The sequence below is a fragment of the Maylandia zebra genome, linkage group LG3 (assembly GCF_041146795.1).
Source record: "Maylandia zebra isolate NMK-2024a linkage group LG3, Mzebra_GT3a, whole genome shotgun sequence".
Classification (NCBI taxonomy): Eukaryota; Metazoa; Chordata; class Actinopteri; order Cichliformes; family Cichlidae; genus Maylandia; species Maylandia zebra.
Genome location: NC_135169.1, coordinates 56,751,107 through 56,766,762, shown reverse-complemented (window position 1 = coordinate 56,766,762; position 15,656 = coordinate 56,751,107). Strand labels below are relative to the sequence as shown.

The window sequence follows — 15,656 nt, the reverse complement described above, 5'->3', positions numbered from 1 at the left end:
GAAGTCCCAAGAGGAACTCAATAGTGTGGATGCTTAAAGCATCCACACAATTATGGCTACGTTCACACTGCAGGCGAAAGCGCATCAAATCCGATTTTTTTGACCCTATGCGACCCATATCCGATCATGGTCTGACAGTGTGAACGGCACAAATCGGATATTTTCAAATCCGATCTGGGTCACTTTCGTATGTGGTACTGAATCCGATACATATCCGATGTTTTAGAAAGCGACTGCTGTGTGAACGGTCAGGTCGCATTAAATCCCTCTTTTACGTCACTGACACGAGACAGACGCCAATTATCAGCGCCGGAGAAGACAAACCAAAAAAGCATGGCGGCGGAAACTGGAGACGGAGCGGGTCAGTGGACCGAAACTGAGGTTGCGGAATTGATTAGCATATGGGGAGACAATTCTATCCAAGCTAAACTTGAAGGGTCGTATCGCAACCGGGCTGTGTTCGAGTGCATTGCCAAAGAAATGATTGGACGAGGGCACAGGCGAACGTGGCTACAGTGTCAGAGGAAAGTCAAGAGCCTCAGAGCCAAGTTTAAAGAAGCTAAAGATATAAACAAACGAAGCGGACGTGGTCGAGTCACCTGCCCGTTTTATGATGAGCTTGACCGTATTTTGGGGGACAAACCCAGCTGTCAGCCAATAGAGCTGATCGATAGCTCCATTGAAACAGCTGAAGAGGAGCCTGAAAGTCCAGGGGCTAGCGCCAGTCCAGCTCCCAGCCTCAACAGTGAAAAAGTTAGGCTAACTTGTTGTAGTCATGTGTGGAGAATAAAACTAAGTACAAGTAACGTTACATTAAACGTACTGTATAACACATGTCTAAACACATAACAGAACTGAATAAATTACTGAACAAAAATTGAAAACATTCTATATGACAGCAATAGCGTAATTCTAAATGAAGGCTGAACTACATCAGCTGTAACCATGTATATAACTTTTTAATAGGTTGTATGGTTGTATTTTCGAAAGGCGCCTGTACACTGGGTGAGGATACTCCTGTGTCACTGACATTTGATTCTGCATCAGAGGAAAGTTCTTCATCTGCAGTGAGTGCAGATAATTCCATAAAGAAGAATGCACAAACCAGAAGTAAGTAACCCATATATCAAATAGAACATTGTTGTTGCAAACTTTTCATCATCACATTGAATAAAAACGTTTTTTCTAAGTAAGGTGTCATGTCGAGACCTCACAAGGCAAAATAATGAGTTAAATTTTACTCTAGATGTCTAAGCATGGATAAAGCACACATATCTTTTAATTAATACTACTCATTTTGTCAATGAGAGGGAAGGGTGAGATTGTAATGTAAGACATGCTGTAGATTGTACAATGTTTTTTAAATAAAAACCACGAGTTGACTCAAATGATCAAATACCCCAGTCTTAATTTCTGACCTGTACTGATATGGTGATGTTCTAATTTCTCCAAGGTGTGTACCAGAACTGCATATGGAAATTCCCTCTGTCCTTCAAACATAAAAATTATCCTTTTGTTGAAATAACACAAACAACTATTCCCTTTACAGATACATCTGCCAAGAGCAGGAAGAGAAAGTCAAAGATGGAGTCAACTTTGGAAATATTTGCGGACAAGATTACAAGCGCCTTGAAGAATGATGAGTCGGAGCTTCTGTTGAAGATGCAAGCAGCTCAGCATGAGCATGATCTTAAAGTGCTGTCCATGTTGACCCAGCTCATCACACGCCAACAACCACCTTTCTACCAGCAGGCAGTACAGGCTCCACATCTTTACTGCCCAACACAGTCTTCAGTCATCCATTCCCCTCCATACCCCATGGCTTCATCTCAGTCTCCACTATTTGAGATGTCCAATCAGTCTCTGTCTTTCCAACAAGATTTAGCTCAACCTCTTCCTTTTGGTAATGCCCTTTCACCATCTCACAATCCGGGTCAGCCCTTTAGACCAGAACGACCAAACCCTCGAGACCAGGCTCAGCATGCATCCTTTAACCAGGCCTTTATGTCATCCTACCCTCCTCCAGATGAACAGGATTAAACTACTTTAAGGCATTAGTTTAAATGTTATGAAAAGCAAGTTTTGCACATGGTTCACTTAATGTATTTTAAATGGATACTCCAAAAATATTTCAGTTAATGTTATGTTAATATTGTTTTGGAGGGGCTTTACTTTCAATGCAAAGTGTTGGTTATTTATCGTTGCATCCAAAAATGCTTTGTTTGTTGTTAGAGATTTTCAGTACTGCTGAAGGACAGTGGTTCTTTCAGATTTAATTTGTGCTTTTCATATGCAAACTTATATGTTTTGAGACAAACAACATTGCAATTTCAGTACTCAGAGGAAGAAGTGTACATGTTACACACGTCAAAATAAATATTTTCCATAAAAAAAAAAACTTTGAATGCTTTACTTTAAATTTTGTGAATGCATCACTTAAACATCAAGCTCAAATTTATTGACAATGAGATGAACCCATGGCTTTTGTGCCTTAACGTTGACTATGAAAAAATTGGGTCAGCACCTCTCTGATTCTTATTGGCTGAACATCTGGTAAGATGCCTCCTTCGGTACCTCTAGAATCACGCAGATCAGTTTTATCAGTTTCATTGTAAGCTTCACCATGTTTTTCACACACATTGTGGAGTGTGCAGCATGCAGCTATTATTGTGGGAACAGTGTGGATGTCCACATCAAGACGTTTCCCAAGGCACCTCCACCGACCCTTAAGTCGGCCAAATGCACACTCCACTGTCATCCTGGCTCTGCTGTGTCTCTGGTTGAAGTATTGTTGTTCTTCAGTTAGGGTTCCTGTATCTGCATATCCCTTCAGCAGCCAGCTTCGCAGGGGATATGCAGGGTCACCGAGCAGCATGACTGGAACTTCAACACCCATGATTTCTTCTGTAACCTAAAGATTATGTGAATACAAGGTGACATATATCAACAAGGAAGAATGGTAAAACAATTTTAATTACAATTCACTGTGTTCAAAGATACTGACTGGTGGAAATAGCTCCCCTCTCTCTGCCATTGTGTATATCTCAGAATTCTTGAGAACCCTGGCATCGTGGACGCTTCCTGGCCATCCAGTGTAGATGTTAGTGAAACTGTTGGGAAGACAACGTTTGGGAAACGTGAACATTTTATTTCTACTGTAAATCTGCAGATTCTGACAGATGTCTGCAACTATCCTTTGAAGCACTGATCTTCTCTAAAACAGCAATAAGGATAATTATCAGGAGATATGTAAACAGCAAAATAAATTCATAACTTAAGGCAAAATTGCGAAACGTAAAGTCCAAAACAAGTCTTTATATTACGGGCCATCAGTCAAACAATACTTTTTGGTCTGGGTATGGGTGACAGAAAATGCAATATATTTTAATAAAATATATGAAATCTGTGAGGTGGGTAGTATAAGTTTTACCTTTTAAGAGTAGTTTTACTTGTAAAAGTAACAGTTCACTACTATATTGAGCCACAGTTGATTACTTATGACAATTTATAAAGGATCACTCATTTGTTTAATAGTAATCATTTAAAAATATGTTACATAAAAAACAATACAAGTAAAGTGAGTTAAAATGCATAGGGATACCAATTACTGGAAGCAGGAAAGATGTGGGTAATTAGGAGAAAACAGAGAGACTGAAGGAAAACACAAAATGTTCATCACACTTCTGATCAAACAGTTACTTGCATAATTCTTTAGGTGACTACTTTTTGTCCAGCTCTGTATATATGTTTGAGCCATTCAAATGCATGTTTTTTTTCCCTTTCAATTTTTTCATAATTAGTAGATCATAGTATGCTTACCAGAATTGATGGTCGACGACGCCCTGAAGGAGGACAGAGTGCCAGCCTTTGCGGTTAAAATAATCACAGTGATTGTCCTCAGGAGCAGTGATGGGAATGTGACTCCCATCTATTGCTCCGGCACACTGTGGGAACCCCCATCGCTGTCTGAAGCCTTCAATAACTTGTATCAGGTCATCTCCTCGAGGCCATTTAATGTACTCAGGCATGAGGACATAGCGGACCGCAAAGCAGAATTCATGGACGATGGAACAAACTGTAGATTTGGCAACTCCGAACAGGTTTGACATGGTCCGATAACATGCGCCTGTTGCCAGCCAATACAGCCCGATTCCAACGCGCTTGCTCACAGGTATGGATTGGCGGAGATGAGTATCCTGTCTAAGCATTCTAGCTGAAAGGCGCTGACAGAGGTATTCAAGTGTTTGTCTTGACATCCTGAAATTGTGGATGAACTCCGTGTCAGTGAAGCCTCTCACATCCCAATCCCACCACTCCTGGTTCCGACTCCGTGTCCATATATACCTCTGCACGGAGGTAGCAGCCACTGCTCCAAACAAGGCCATTGTTAAAGCACGGACTCTCTTTTTTCTCAGTGTCCTCCTTTCTCTGATTAATTTGTCAAGATTTTGTCGGTTATGACTGTGCATAAATTGATAAACTGCTGCAACAACACCTACTCGCTCTGTAGCCGCCATTTTTACTTCCGTAAACAGAGCGTGTTGTGCGTGATGTCTTCTTTTGCGCATGCGGGTCGCTTTGAGGGCCGTGAACCGTTCACACTACAGCACGTTTGAAGTCGCATTTTATTTGTAGTGTGAACAAGCCCACATAAAAATCGGATTTGATCAAAAAATCGGAATTGAGCATTAAGACCTGCAGTGTGAACGTAGCCTATGACTCTGATGTGTTTCATGTGTAGCAGGATGGCCTTTAAACAGCATTCGCTGCAAGCATCCACATCGCCACACTTACTATTCTTTAAGCAGGCGTGCTGGGCTCCTCCTAAGGAAAGTTTGAAACTTCATTTCCTTCATGCTGGTGAACTTTTTACCAAATATTTTCATCAAAGCTTCTCCATCACTGACAGGGATTGTTTGGATCTTCACACTCATCTGCACCAACCCTAAAAAATGAGTCTCACTTTGCTCATATAATGCCAGGAGTGTCTCCATATTCCACAAAAGTCTATGCAAAAATGTATGGGCTCAAAATGTGGTCATAAATATTTTGTACTTGTAAATCGGTTTTGTACTTGTAAAAAAGATTTGTATGTGTAAAAAAAGATTTGTGCCTGCGTAAAAAAAGATTTGTGCGTGCGTAAAAAAGATTTGTATGTGTAAAAAAAAAATTTGTATGTGTAAAAAAGATTTGTGTGTGTAAAAAAGATTTGTGCGTGCGTAAAAAAAGATTTGTGTGTGTAAAAAAGATTTGTATGTGTAAAAAACATTTGTGTGTGCGTAAAAAAGATTTGTGTGTGGACTTAGAAAAAAACCCCTGCAAGTTACAACCACGAATTTTGACCCTATTTTTCTTCCTTTCATCTGATTGGTCAATGTCATGTCAATCACAAATGTAACAATCCAATCAGAGAACAGATGGGTTTGGCTGTCGAGGGGCGCTTTTTTTTTAACTGCAGGTCTTTGAAGGAAATAAATTAGTGATGGGATTTCCGGCTCTTTTTAGAGATCCGGCTCTTTCGGTTCGGCTCACTAAAAAGAGCTCCGAACCGGCTCTTCAGGTTGTTTTGTTGCTTTAATTAATTTATTATTAACAATACTATAAAACTGTGCACAAAAGGAATTACTAACGTAAAAAAAAAGTGGTTTTATTTATATATGTTTATATATAAATATAAAACACATTTCTAGCATGAACTGAACTTCCAAAGCAGAGCTACTAGATCACTTAAATTACACAATTGAAAGCATGTGTGTATTTTGTTTGTGTATTTATACACAGGCACTCATATATATTCAAATAATTTTAAAAAAAGTTCATTTACCTGTTATTACCACACACCAAATCCAGTCGTTGGTACTTGCTGGCTTGTGTAGCCACAAGATAACAAACGCTACACACTGCGCCCAGCATCCTGGAGCACTTCTGTTGTCTTTTGTACGTGTTTTGAGTTTTTATGTGCTTCTGAGTTTTTACGTGTTTTTACGTGTTTTGGAGTTTGTACGTGCTTCAGGGTTTGTATGTGCTTCAGAGTTTGTGCTTTGTCTGTAGGGGCCACCGTAAATATACTTTTGTTTATTCACTCCACAAAAAATTTAATAAATAAATCATATAATACAAAAATCAACTATTCACATTTCAACTTTTAACTATTTCAATTTTCAGCTTTTTCCTTTTACAAATTTAAAGTGAAACAACACAAAACACTGCAAACCACAACACAATTAAATATAAATTGTAATATGAAAACAAAAAGAAGATGCATATTCTCTGTCATATGGGCCTGGATGAATAAACTTTCTGAATCCTTTATCATCTGCAACTGAAAATAGTTGTGGATGATTACTATACCTTTCTAATGTGATGTTGTTGTCCCTGGCTCTCTTTCTCTGTCTCGCCCTCTGGCTCTGTTCCTGTGCTACTGCGAGTGTAACTACCGCCCCTCCCCCCTCCTCTCAGCATAAAGCACAAGACTCGCGTGCAGAGTGAAGCGGAAAAAAAGTGCGAGAGAGAGGTTGAGAGAAAGAAAAGAGAAAAAAAAAAAAAAACACGTGACGGCTCGCGATAAGGAGCCGGCTCTCGTCGTTCACTTCAAAGAGTCGGATCTAAGAGCCATTTCGTTCGCGAACGACCCATCACTAGAATAAATGCCCTTTTACATGCCAACCCAGCGTTTTCCTTCATCACCACGAAGGAAAACAGTCTGTGTTCGTCCGAGTTTGGTGATTTTTGTGTCACAGGACTACGTGTTTAATACAGGGACTTCCACAGCCTTTTCAACAGCGCTGCGGACGCAGGGGGGCAGTGTTTTGAAAATGACAGTCTTCATTACAAAGCTTTCTTCGTTATGAATTAGCATACATGTTTTTATTGAACATTTGAAGAACTAGCAAAACCCCCCCACAAACTCTTGTAGTTCACATAAAGTCAGAGATAAAAACGACAAGGAGCAGGTGCATCTAGTACAGGTAGAGCTGCTGCAAAAACCCACAGAGCTCAGCAGCCAGCAACAAATTCTGGATCCTTTGCTTTTAGTTAGCATTAGCAGCACATCCTGCATCCGATGTGAAAGGACTTTTATGCTGCGCACTGTGACTCACAGCAATGGTCCCGGGTCAGCCCTGACGTTGTGTTAAACTAATCCTAAAGTAATAATATACCACATATACCACAACTTTTTCCTTTCAACAGCTGCTGAAAGTAAGGGGACCTAACTGCTATCGGATATTTATATAGAGATTACCCTTCAAGGACCTGGGCCCTATTTCAGGAAGCCGGTTTAGGGCAAACTCTGAGTAAGTATACCCTGAGTTAACGAAAACTCTGGGTTTTCGGTTTCACAAAGCGAGTTTAGATTAATCCTGAGTGAGTTACTATGACGACACACTCCGTGAAGCTAACCTGCCCCCTAACAGGTTTACTTCAACTAACCTTGACGTTCTCCGCCTCTTTGTCGGAAACCTGACTGTAGGAAGTGTCAGACATGGCGTGCCCCTTCCTTGAAGAGCCAGTAGATGTTGAAGCCCAAATTCTCCGCAGAGCTCTCCGCCGGGAGAGAGTGATTAGAGCGCGTTTGGACATCTTATCATTTCCTGATGACGTAAATACTCGGATACATCCGGATACTCGAGACAGAATTCACAATGTGTTTTTGGGACTTTCAGGTGTTTGGACCAATGTTTTCTTTTCTGATCAAACCAGAAAGCTTTAATGAGCAGCTGGATTTGTGTCGCATTAACTGGCTGGACTCAGAGGACATCGAAATGCAGCTGATTGAACTGAAAAGCTCGACTCTCGACTCGACTCTTCAAAGTTTGCAGAACTACAAACGCAGCTGGAATCCACAGCTGTGCGTGTTCATGGAGCTGCATGTTCACCTGCTGGACATCACTACCTGACAGGTTTAACTGTCTTCAGAACATTGCAGAGGCCTTATTGACAGTATTTGGCTCTAATATCTGTGTGAGCAGATTTTCTCTCACATGAAGAGAGTCCTCAGGTCTGAATGCTGGACACTCGGAGACCTGTGTCTCTGAGTGGGAGACCAGAGATCACATTAACATGTGTGTCCCTGTATTAACAAACATGCCATATTGGCCCAGTTTATTTTTTCTTATCATTGTTGTGAGGAGACCATAAATAGCATTTGTATTTTCTGTTGTACAGTTCATTTGCTGTTATGGATAAAAAGTCTTTTTTGTTTCAAAATAGCTGATAACTATTTGCTGATAGCTGCCAACATCTGCGCACAAATATAATCCTATGAAGTGGTTCTATATAGTGTGTCATTTATTGCTAATGCAATCATATGGCACATTGACTTCTGAGGAAATTTTAGATGCACTCATCATCAGAAAGGTTGCCGACCTAAACCAGGGGGTTTAGAGCATCATAGAGTTTTTGTGGTTTGTTTTCTTTAAGTCATTTCACAGATTTTCTCTATAATTTCAATTCCTTGAATAAAACAACAAATTTAGGGGATGATTTTGTAATCCGACTTTATGTATGAAAGATTTGACTAAACGTAAAACAATCTTCCAACTCAGTCGTCATTCTTATCTTGTGAAATCAAACCAAATGTTCTGTTGTCTCTAAATCAGGGATTGATGAAATCTTTGATTGCATCCATTTATGAACATGTTCTCATTCATATTAAATCGTAGTCTAAGTCCTTCTTTAGAGGGATAAATGTCCTTCTGAAGGCCCAGTTGTTCTCACTGAGGCCTCCCCACCAAATTTTAATTTCTCTTTTTCTATTAGAAGTGGTAAGAGAAGTGGTGGGACTGCATCTTTGGCCAACAACACACTCACCTCCAAACAAATTTTATTTGATCATTTTACCACTTTTGAATTCCATGCTATTGTTTTCAGCAGCCCTCCAGTTTTATCTGTCACAATTTATAGACCACCTAAAGACAGCGCTGCTTTTATCAAGGAATTCTCAGAATTTTTAACAAACATACATTCAAAATATAATATGATAATTTTAACCGGTGATTTTAACCTGCACATAGATAATCCTTCTGACCCTGCATCAAAAGAATTCTTAAACATTCTTCACTGTTTGGATTTTACCCAGCACGTCACACAGCCGACTCACAACAGAGGACACACTCTGGATCTGGTCATCACCCATGGGCTGTCCACCAGCGTGTCCTCTGTTGTTGACTTGGCTGTCTCTGACCACTACTGTGTGTTTTTTAACATCACCGGTTTTATTCAGCGGGAGACCTCGGTGCGAACTGTGAGGAGGCACTATCTAACCTCTGAAGTGGCTGCAAATTTTACCAGGGTTTTAGACGAATGCCCCCCTGTGATTTTACCTGCACCCTGCGATTTGATTTTTAATCATTTTAACAGCAAACTGAAGAAAAGCCTTGACTCCGTTGCTCCACTCACCACCAAAAACACGCATCACCCTGGAGAAACGAAGAAGTCAAAAAACTCAAAAGAAATTGCAGGGCAGCAGAAAGGAGATGGAGGAAAAATAAAAATACTATCAACCATCAAATATTTTGCGAGCAACTTAAATTGTACAATAATACATTAAGGAACTCAAGAAATTCATACTTCGCCAAAATAATCAGTAATAACAAAAATAATCCCAAGCTCCTCTTTTCCACTATAGATCATTTATTTAACCCTGATTTTAACAGCTCCCATAGAAGCCCCACAGACTCACTCTGTGAGCAGTTTGCAGACCACTTCAGGGGAAAGGTCAGCGCCATCAGATCTGATATTTTATCTAATCGCGATACGTTTGTAAACACATCTGAGGGCTCGATTGTACCCGAGGAGACACTGGACAGCTTTGTCCTGGTTAATGCTGAGAACCTTCAGAAAGTTTTCTCCACAGTGAGACCCACCACATGTCTTTTAGATCCAATCCCTTCTTCACTCTTTAAAACACTTTATGGATTTTTTGAGGCTGAGCTTTTATACATGATGAATTGCTCTCTTCAGTTGGGTGTCTTCCCTGCTGCCTTTAAAACGGCGGTGGTGAGGCCCCTTCTGAAGAAGAGCAATTTGGATTGTAATGATTTTAATAACTACAGACCTGTATCCAACTTACCATTTTTAAGTAAAATCTTAGAAAAACTTGTTTTTACTCAGATTACTGATTTTCTGAATGATAGACAGATCCTGGAGATATTCCAGTCTGGATTTAGGGTGAACCACAGCACAGAGACGGCTCTCCTAAAGGTTCTGTTAGGGAAAATATTATAAAACACTTCTTCAGTAAAGACTTCAGAGAAGAGAAACACAGGCAGTTTTACTTGTTGCTTAGCAAGGGCAGCTCTGAGCTCTCGCACGAGAGTGAGGGCTCAGAGACTCACACTCAGAGACTGCCCCAGTCTTTATTTATAGTTCCTGTGTGTGTGTGTGTGTGTGTGTGTGTGTGTGTGTGTGTGTGTGTGTGTGTGTGTGTGTTGCTGATCAAAGGGTCATAAAGCACAAAAGGTACATCCTTGGTCAGGAGAAGGGTGACCCCCCCCCCCCCCCCCCCCCCTCACCCTGGATAACACAGTGAGGAAGTCCAGCAGTTCATCTATATGTAAAGAAGGCACTTAAACTAAAACAGACATAGCTACGTTAATCCTACCGTAAAACAATAAGGCAAGGTACGAGCTCTCATGCTCCCAGGACGTGGGGGTGCATTCCTGGGATGCACACCAAGCTTGCAGCCTGCTAAAGATCACACACAAAGTCTTCATGTTCCAACAGGCCAAAGTTATCATCATCATTTGTCACAGCTGTATATGCAGCAACAGTAGAAAATATTATGCGGTTAATCATAAGTTTTAGGCATGGCAATATACACGTTACAAAGACACAAAATAAAAGTAAAAATATCCCAACTCCGATGAGTAGTCTTTTTAGCACCTGTAACCAGGAGCCAGTGTAAAGCCAAGAAAACCAGTCACTTGTATCACTTACATAGTCCTGATTTTGAGCCTGTTGGATCTGTCTCAAAACATTCAAGGCGTCAGTCATGTTTAATGAGTGTACATCGTCTGGTATGTAAGTGCAGCATGTGTTGTTGAAGAGGACGCAGAGTCCCCCTCTCTCTGCTAATATCATGTCCAGATTCTATTTGATGTTGCATCGCTGTAATCCGTAATGCATCGATTTCCTGGTTCTGCTGTTCGTTGATCTTACATGAAGCGTTCAGGAAAAGTCCAAACCGGTAATCCAGAGTTTCAATTCTCAGCATGTTTTTTCCAGCTCCCACCCAGGGGAACAATGAATGGAGTACTTTCTGTCCAGTAGTCCATAACTTGAATTCCTTGGGCACGTCGCCTCCCCATATCGGGTCATGTGCTTGAAGTTTAGGAATCGCTAATCTTTTTTTTTTTTTTTCCCCGGCGTACTGTAGAAGTGGTGTTCACTGCAGTCAACCTGAAGGTGTGGTCTGACAGGAATATAGGAGCACATGTCCCTGTCCAGTCTGGGGGCAGTATGAAATATGCCCGTTGTCCACATAACCAGGCCATTCCTTGCACCCAGTACGTGCCGTTAGAGGGTCCACTCATGTTCACAGGTGCGCCCTCTCCGTGGCCTGCAGTTTGGACACAGTTTGTGGTGTCTCCAAGGGGTCTGTTACCTTTCTCTTGCTGGTAACACATGGAGTGGTTCTTTCCTGGCACTTGGTCCAGGAACACTGGGAAATGGATAGAGATATTCCGATTTGTCACATTGAAGTCGATCCAAAAGAGTTGATCACATGTTCTATTACTAAGTCCAACAGCGTGTGAGATTTTATCGTCGATGATGATTCGGCTGTGTTGGAATCCAATGCCAGCAAAGCTGGCTGCACACTTTGCTTGAGTGTTGTTCATATATTCGCCATATAATGTGGGGTGTGTCGACGTGCTGGGCATATGAGAACAGACATAACAGTCTGTATTTGCCGATTCTGCCTTTGTTCTGTCGTGGATATAACGGTACCAGGCATTATTCATCCATGGATGAATGTGATCTTGCGTCATGTCCCTTAGGTGAGAGTTGTCGTGTGTCCATCTCTTCTGCCTGCCTCCTGGTTCAGCTGAAGTCCTGTAAGGGTGAGCATCGTAGTCAAGGTAACCAAGAGGGTCCACCTCCCCATGGTTGCACACAGATCCGTCACACCTCGCACTTGGTTGCCCTAGAGTTGATCAGAGGCTGGAGGTTGAAGTGCGAGCTTACCCTACGGGGGCTCAATCAGCACTCCCCCCTCACCACTGAAACAACCAAGTGTGAGATTTCTCTAATGTGCTGTCTTGGGGGTGCTGGGTCCAGTTATTTTACTGCTGTTATGATCCCAGCAGTCTTCAGTGTGCCATCGTATGCTCAGTATAGTGACACAGCATTAGGTGATGTTCATAGGAAACTGCTGTCATCACCACCATAGCTTCTGGTTCCTGTGCTTTCACAGAATCATGATGCCATCCTTAGATTCCCTCTGCGCTGTCGATGGAGCTTGGCACGCTCCCCTCATCCTTCAGGTGCTCGTCTGTTGTCCACAATCTCCTCTGTTGGCCTCTGGAAATCCCCTTTGGCACAGCTCTCATTCCAACGCAGTTTCATGGTCCTTGCTGTGGCTCCAAAGTCTGATCTCATGATGGGCCCCAACCAGCTTGACCTTTGACCTCAACCACTGCCTGGTGCTGTCAGCTATGCCTGGAATGTTTCTCGCTTCTCACTGGGCCTCTGAAGATTTCCCAGGAGATTACTGCTGCACCTGTATTTCAGAAAAACTTCTATTTGGAGAGCATGTCAACAATCATCAAACCACATTCTTTAGTTCAGTGAACTTCACTTATAGGACATCAAAGCCTCATCTGAAACTGGATGCACCACTTGCATAGGTTTAATACCCGTTGAATGAACTGTTAATCACACAAATCGCTGCAAAAATCATATAAAACAAAATTTAATGTTAATTCATTGTTTCATGTTAATCCTGGATCCCTCCTCTTGACTCATGGACACTTCCATGAGTCAACTCATCAAAACCAGATTCCTGTCTTAAAGAAAAAGTTAAATAGATCATATCCCAGGTAACATCAGGGCATCTGCTCCTCTGGAGCAGCACCACCCTGGACTTATAATCCTGCAATAAAAGATGTTAGTGTGTTTTGTATATTAAATTCGCATAATAAAACTGGCTCCGCCAGGAGCCTGCATACACACCATCATGGCCTGGAAAGCAAGATCTAGAAATGAAATGAAACTTCACACTTATAAACAATTATATCATAAGAGTAATAAAGCATTCAACATCAGCAAGACAAGTGTCATGTACAGGTTTTCTCAAATCAGTAAATTACAACTATTACCCTAATTTGCCTCAGACATGGATCATCCCATGTACTCAGTTAACATTAATGTAATCGGTGACTTCTCTTAAGCAAAGTCACTCCACTCATATTACTAGGAGCTCAAAAGTGGCCAGCAGATGAGCTCCATTTTAAACTATTCCATAAACACTGCATCTCTTATTTGTTTTCTCATGTCACTTGTCCGCTTCTGCTGAATCCTCCATACATTCGCTTAGAAAAAACAAACATTAGCAATACACATTGACCGTGGTCAGACGCAGGTCGACAAGTTCCAGAGGTGCCATAAAAACACTATAAAGTCAACCATCCATAGCCGTGGACAGAATGTTATTCACATCATCAAAGTAACCTTCACATTTTCCCAAAAACACAGTGCAACAGCATCACCAACTCATAACCTGTAAACACAGTTTCTTCACACATAAACCCAGAAATCCTGTAGTAGGAAAAAACATCAACCAGTTGTCCTGGTATAAATCATGTGATCAAACCACATGAAGAACTGTAATGCTGTAGAAAAGAAAATGCAAATGTTAGCGCTGCGCAGGTGTGTACACACTTTCTCACAGTTTCTTTTACCAGTCAGTCAGTTTTCTTTCCTTTCACTCACTCATTCATACATTCATTCTTTCTTTCTTTGCTGATAGTGGAATCGATTGTCGCATTTAGTTTCCACTTCCAGCAAAATGACGTCATCTCAAAAAGAAAAAAGAACTTTAGATCGGATTACATCGCTGAATCCTTTTTAGGCCGGGACTTTCATTTAATATTGTCCCAATAAGTGGCTTTCTCCAGAGCCCATTTTAATGTGGAGAAAACTCACTTGTAACGGCTTTCTCGACCGGTCGTATAGCACTTTCAATTCCCGACGTGCAGATCTGCTTAAAGAAAAGAAATTGACAAACAGAATCAGTGCCTGTTCAAAAATGAAAAATAACAGATTATCAAACCAAACTTTCAGTGCACTGTGAAAGTATCAAAATAAAAAGGCCTTGTTAAGTCATGACACAAACTCCTCATCAACTTCACAACAGGAGAAGAATCATCAGCTAGATTCACTCCAAACCAACCATCAGCTGCACAACACACAACATAACCCTAATGTCATATTAACTTATGAGTTTAATCACCAGGGCCCTGTTTCAGGAAGCCGGTTTAGAAAACTCAGAGTGAAAAACGATACGCAGGGTTGAGTAACCCCGAACTGTCCAACTCGGAATATTCGGTTTCAGAAAGGCTGATAACAAGTAGTTCAATCAACGCGGAGTTGCTTTAACCCCAAGTGAAGCGCGCGGATGAGGATACATAAAGCCCTGATAAGCGGAGCACAGATTAAGCGAGTCACCATGGAGACGGAGGGAAAGAAGGCGCGGTCAATGTATTTTACAGCGCTTGAGGCCGAAATTCTGATGGCAGCATATGCCGATAACATGCAAATTTCTCAGAAAAAAAGTAACACAGCCTCAGCTGCAAAAGAAAGGGAGCATGCATGGCAAAACATAGCCGACAGAGTCAATGCGTGAGTGTTAATATAAACATTGATCTAGGGATTTCCGTTATTTTAATCATATGTTATTTTATTTGTTATTTTACACATTTTATTTTGTGACGTGATGTGAGCGCAGGTGCAACCCAACAGGCCCCAAATGTTCCTGGCAGCAAGTAAAAATGAAATATAAAAATATAGTCCAAACAGGTAAGGTGTAATTGTATTATGAGCCATAGTGCTTGGTCTGTTTGTCCCATGTAAATCAATTACAGTTAGAGGCTACATTAATTTTCTTTCTGTAAGCACTTATTGAAATTATCTGAGCACATTACAAGTACATATTTGCTTACTCTGTATGCTCAAATGTGGCCCGTTATAGCCAACAGAAAAAAAGCGGAGGCCCAAAAAACAGGTGGGGGTCCTCCACCACCACCACTCACAGAGGCTGAGCAGTTGGCCCTCAGCCAAAACAGTGGGCGCCCTGTGGCCGAAGGCATCTCTGCGGGGACATCCTCTGAGTCAATAACCCCGCAAGACACAAGTGCCTACATAGGGGGTAAATTCAAAATAATACATGATGTGCATACATCCTTTCTTCACAGTCACCTTTGCAGTGCTACTCATTCATTTGATAAACTCTTTACCATAATGGATTATTTTGTAGTGAAGTTATTTTCCTACTGATTTTGCCTTCCCTCAGTCTTGGTTGTCTTTGAGAGCATAATGACAATGAAGTGTAAGGTGCTTGGTATGTTTGTTAATTGCCATTTGGTCCCTTGTAAGTTATAAGTGACCTGTATAAACCTCATATTCTATCAGTTGATGGTGATGGTGTACTGCATCTG

At 41.2% G+C, this 15,656-nt stretch overlaps 1 long non-coding RNA gene across 1 annotated transcript; it reads right to left on the bottom strand.

Annotated features, from left to right (window-relative positions):
* Positions 1-2,774: 2,774 nt before the first annotated feature.
* On the bottom strand, positions 2,775-3,962 carry LOC143416873 (uncharacterized). Its single transcript, XR_013097129.1, has 3 exons — positions 3,820-3,962; positions 3,005-3,110; positions 2,775-2,911 (listed from the first exon to the last, which is right to left on the bottom strand). It is a non-coding gene; the product is annotated as an uncharacterized LOC143416873 (long non-coding RNA).
* Between the last annotated feature and the right edge of the window lie 11,694 nt (positions 3,963-15,656).